This window comes from Zonotrichia albicollis, chromosome 5, assembly GCF_047830755.1.
Source record: "Zonotrichia albicollis isolate bZonAlb1 chromosome 5, bZonAlb1.hap1, whole genome shotgun sequence".
Taxonomy (NCBI): domain Eukaryota; kingdom Metazoa; phylum Chordata; class Aves; order Passeriformes; family Passerellidae; genus Zonotrichia; species Zonotrichia albicollis.
In genome coordinates, this window is record NC_133823.1 from 26,764,373 (window position 1) to 26,770,372 (window position 6,000).

Genomic DNA, 6,000 nt, shown 5'->3' on the forward strand with positions numbered 1-6,000 from the left:
CTATCTTCAGCAAATGGAATGAATGGCTGGCTCTCTTAGGAGCCTATAACTGAGTATTCTGGGCTGGTTCATGCAGAGGAAGAGGAAAAAGCAGAAAACCACATAATTTTTTTTGTTATGAGCAGGTGGCTTAGTGAGAAAGCACTGAGACACTGGTGTGACGACTGTTGCCGATGATAGGGGATAGAAAGTTCAGCCCCCACCAGGACACAGGGCCTGGCATGGGGGTCTGCAGTGCCACGGCTGTGTGAGGTGGCAAGGGCAAGGTAATCCTGCCTCCCTTCCCGATTCCTCTTTATTTTTCCTCCCCGTTGGCAGTCTCTGTCTGGGTGTGCAGACTTTGGCTGTTGCCCCCCAAACACTGCCCTGTCCTCTGTTCCCACCACCCCATCACTGCCCACACACTCAGAAACATGTCAGAGCTGGCCAGGGGCTTCCATGTGTTTCCTGTTGGGTGGTGCTCTGTGGGTAAGAGCAATGGAGAACTTAAACCAAACGTTTTCAATCTTCTTGCTGTATAGGGTGGGCTAGCCAGGGCTCAGGATTTGGATCTGGGTCTAAACCACACATGTACCCAAGCAGGAAGAGTGGTTGGACCATAGAATTGGGTTGTTCCACTGTAGAAATAAGTGCTAGGTCTAAAATTAATCTCTCTGAGTTGAGGAGAGTCTGCACTCCAGATTTTACTCTGGAGTATCCAGGTAAGAGCCACTTAAAATACTTGCATAAAATTTTCCAGTAGTAATCTAAGAAAGGAGGATTGAATGGTGACTGTGTAGGAGCTTCACAGTACTTCCCCTAGACATCAGTCTGTCAAAATCTGATTTCTGGTCAGAATTTGTTGAGTTCTGGAATTTGTCGAAGCAGGTGAATCTTTCTGTTCAGATTTGTGGGCAGCGATCAATTGCTGCTCTGCTTCTCTAGCTAATAATTTTTCTTAACACACTGATGCTTTTATAGGTCATCAGTTTTAGGTTATTTAGCTTGAGTAGCTGAGAAATAGGTCAGTGATTCATTTAATGACCAGCTTGTTGATATATTTAAGCTCCTTGAATTGTACAGTTAACTAAAAATCTGAACTGGTTGCTTAGGATTGGCAATGTATGTGTACCATAAAATAGTGGGGGGAAAGCAAAGTTGCAGCATTGCACCTACAAGTAGATAAAGAGGAACCCTGAGTTTTAAAGCCAGTGCACTGACCAACAAATCAAATATTTCTAGGAGATATTCTTTTATATGATGTTAGAATCATGCACAATAACACTTATCAGACACAAGTGCCAGAGGTGAAACTTGCCAATACTTTTAAGATTTTTCTATTAAAAAATAACAGAAACTCCAAGGATTAGTAATAGTGTCTAATTGACATAGACTGTTTGAATGATGGAAGTCCAGAAATTGAGGCTACCCATCTGTGCTCAGAGGTGATTTTGTCTCGTCTGGCAATAGGAAGACTGATAATGGGCTGGTGGCCAGCAAAGGCAAAGTCCCAAGGCTGGCACAATTGTCCATCCTCAGCTTTCCTTGAACTTTAGTCAACAGGAGGCAATGTCATAATATTTAACCACATTTTCGTTGTTTTAATGTACAGGAAAGATGTGCTATACTCCTTTCTATTTCTTCCCCATTTCCTTCCCATCTTTGACACTCTAATACCACATGGGCTGCACTCATGTTCCTCTGATTTATCCTGCCCTGCATATTTGTGGTTTTGCCCCATTGTGTAGACTCAGCCCAGCTCACTCATCCATTACAAAAACATAAACTTGGAGAGAGAAACTGAAAGGGAAAACAGGAAAGGATTTGTTTTTGTTTTGTATCTTTGCTGCATTTTTACACCATATTTCTAATATAAAGAACTATATACATTTCTCTTTCCCTTTTCAGTCTTTCAACATAGGTTGTAGCATTTCTCCTCAAGTTCCCATCAACTGTTATTGACAAATATTTGGCTAACAACTCATCACTGCCCCTTGAAAGCAAGATAGCCATCTACTGCTATGTACACAAGTCTGATTTCTAAGGCAAATAAAAGTACAGGAAATGTGACTCTTGGCCACAGTACCTTTTAATTAAGATTTTAGAGGCATACAAAAGTGGTTTGGCATGCATTTGACTATCCTAATTTTATTTTTTTTAATTGTAGAGAAAGAGGAATGAGGTACTTTGGATGCTGACAAATCAGACTCTGAAGCAAGGGCAGTTACCTTGGACCGTGCCCAGCAGCATTGGGATGGTGCTCCCCTGAACCTTTGCCTGGTACCAAGGCAAAGTACCAACCTTGCTTCCCAAGCAGGCTCCCTTTGGCCTGCCTGGAAAGCAAGGTTGGTACCTTTGCCTTGGTTGTTGTCTTCAGCCTCATGCATCTCTCTTCATAGTTGGAATGCAGAAACCAAAATCTGTAGTGACAACTTTGCTGCAAAACAAACTTGTGCATTTGGAAATCCATGTAGCTTCAGTCATGGATGGTTTTGTAAGAGGGATGGGGTGTATCTGGTAATTTCATAGACCTTAGTGCATTTACTAGGAACCGCAATGCACCTTAGCAAAAAGAAGTGTCTTTTCACAGGTAAAACCAGTAAATGTTCAGGGTGCTTGCAATGTATGTTACCCATCTGGAAACATTTGTGCATGTTCAATGTTACTGTTCCTTTGGTTTTTAGAGTTTAAAGGGCATTTCTGAGCACAAAGCTAGGCTGTTTGCTGATGTTGTTCCCTAATAGAGAAGGATTTGCATCACTGAGATTACAGCATGTCATCAGAGTGACATTTTCAGAAAAACAGAAATGTATTGCAATGCTGCAGCCGCTTGGCTGAAGCCCTTCTAGTTCCTTTTTCCTGTGAGAACAACAACAGCTAAATTTTCAAGTGATGTGGCAAGCTGATGGTTAGTTGCAGGGCTTTTATTACAAACCTGCTAGTACAGCTTGTCTGCTGCAGTCCTGAGCAGCTAATCCACCTGCTCTGAAGTGCAGGCGGGGACTAGAACCAGCCAAGTTCTACTAGTCCCTTAATGACTTGTTTCTGTCTCTGACATATGCTGAGAAAGGACAGACAAAATTTTCCCACCAGTTGCTGTGAAAGAATGGAAAATAGCAGTGTATTGCAATTCACTGCAACATTTTAAAAAGAAACAAACATCAAAGCAGAAGAGTTTGTGCAAAGCCCACAGGGCTCTTCTGGAGTCATCCAGAGTGTCAGCTGCAATGGCACTTCTGTGGGCTGCTGAGCTAAGCCAGATTTGCAGAATCAAGGCTAAAATCCATCCTTGTGTGGAAATCTCATGGGGATCTGGAACTGCATCCACCGTTGCACTTGTTTCAGAGCAAGCAATGCCTGACCAAGTTGCAGATGACAAAGCTCTCCTTCCAACATATTCAAATCTAGATTATATGGAAGGAGAAGTTACATTTTATTTCACAGAGGTGTTTCAGGAAAAAACAGAATCTTTCAATCTTTTCAATATATCTGAAACCAGTGCCCCCTGTATACATTAGAACAAAGCTTAGAACAATGAGATATTATCCCTAACAACTGGGACAATGTAGTATAACTAAAATAAGAATGACAATAAAAGCATAAAAACAAGTATCTGCCAGTTTTAAGAATCTCTTTGCTTTACTAGACTTGTAATTTACTTTTATTTTCTTTTTCTTTTTTTTTTCACATCCATAACACAGACTGCTATTTCATGCTGACAATATTTTGGATACCTCAATAGAAGAGAAATAAAATACAAAACTAAAATTGAAAGTATCCAGATGTTTGCATCTACAAAATTATACTTGAAAATATTCAGATCTTTGCACCTAAGTTTCCTTTAAGAAAATTAAAAAATGGGTTCAAATAGAGATTTCTAAGATTAAAAATCTCTGACATGGAAGAGGCCTCAGGATGCATTGAGAGCACAGACAGATTTATATTGAAGATTTATATTGTTGACAGATTTATATTGAAGCTGGACACTTCATTTCTACTAATTTTTGGGAAAGCAGTACATGGATTACACATTTTGCACTTGCCAAAAGATCGCTGAATTACTTGTGACTTACATAAATTCCTAAAATAGATGATGCTTCCATTCTGTTGTAGTACTGACTGTGTTTTGAAAGATAAGTCCTCCTGGAAGCTCAGCTTTCCCTCAGGCAAAATCCACAGCTGAAACTGCACTTCCAAAAGGACAATGTCTGGTCAGCAAAGTCGTCTTGTTATTTGACCACGGGAGAGACACGATTACCAGCTGGTGTAGGTAGTCCCCAGCAGAGCTTTCCTGTAGCCTAGTGGGGCTTCACCCATAAAATCCTTCACACAACGACCTTCCTAGACTCCTACCCTTAAAATCTAGGTGGGACTCCATGAGGTCTGTCTTTGTGTCAATGCAGGCTGGTAAAGGTGGGATGAACCCTCCAAAGTACAACTTTAGGGTTTGTGTTTTTTTAAAGCCTGCTCTTACCTCAATGCTACCAGCTTCATATTCCTTTTCATAGCTAAATGATTAGTGCTTTCTCCTAAATTTGTAACTTCAGAGTGCTCCTGGACACCAACAGGAGTTGTACCCTTTTCTGCCCCCAAAACTGTCTGTTTTAACAGGGAAAACCCAGGGTTTTGGGCCAGGATGGTGTGCCCCACTTATTTTCAAAACTGTGCAGAGCATCCTCGTGAGGCATGAAGCCATGAGCATCTCAGACAAGAAGCCAAGGCATGAGCAATGCAATTCTGAGGATCAAATTTTCAGACACTTTTATTCATTGTGACATACCACTACTGGGAGAGAAATTTACAATTCATTAATCTTTTATATTTTGTTCTTCTGAAGCCAGTGCTGGAATGAAACTGAAATAAAAACCATCAGTTTTTAAAAAGGCTTGGGTCACCTTCCTGACCTTTTATTTATGAATAAATCAGACTTTCACTTCTTTGTGGAACAGGATGGGGATTTATTAGTTAAAGGCTTGTTTATTCTTTAAAAATAATTATGCACATGTTGTATTAGGGTTTAAGTTGGAATTAGAGACTGAAATTATACAAATGGAAATATGAATTTTCTGTAGGATTGCAGTATCCCAAACCTGTATTAAGTATACAGCTGATGTAAGCAATCCAAGTCCTCGTTTAAGGAACAAAAAGGTCATTGGGCACTGCAACTCAGCTGTCAGGAGGGGATCCCCTTCCACTCTCAGTCAGGGATTGAGGAACATGTCTGACCAGCAGCGGACCCCAAAAGATGAGCCATGTAATAAGTTAGGAAGAATTAATGTACTTGAGATGCCTCACAGAGGGATGGGAGTTGTTCAAAAGCCCGTTTAGAACAGGAGCTGACTCCTGAGTCTCTGGTATTGGGAATGAAGCTGTTTTGTACAGAAATGGCTGTGCAGGCACAGGAGAGCAGCAGACCTCCCAGCACAGACAGACACACGGCAGACAATACAACTGTCATGCTAAAAGGAGCGTCTGTGCAATTTAGGAAAAAAAACAGAGGATGGAAATTCTCTGTGGCTGCTCCTGGGAGTGAGAGAAGAAACACATCCTGGGCGTCCCTCACAAGGACCAGAGCCTTGTCTGGTCACAGGCCTTCATGTGCCAGCTCCCCTGACAGAAGCATGGGGGGAATGGGGAAGAGCTGCCAGCCAGTGAATGATCTTGCCATGGAGCGCCAGCGCTGCACAGCTGGCATGGAGGGGCTGCTCAGTGGCTGTCACTTACAAGTCAATGCTAGCCTAAGGTCTGGCTTGAAAAAACCCTCAGTGCTTGGTAGAAATTGAAGTATTTCTCTTAAAGAGATAACAAGACATGAGATTGATGAAGTAAAGGATTGAAAACCAAACAGAAATCAGTTCCGGGTGCAATCACTGGGGATTTAGTAAAATGAAAAGTAGAGAGACAAGGTACTTGAGGGAAAGTAAAGTAGATATTTTAAAATCCTCCTTACTTGCATTTTTAGGGTGCTTCAGCTGGATGTCTGAAGGTATTTTCTCAGCTGTGAGCAATTCATAAGAAGAG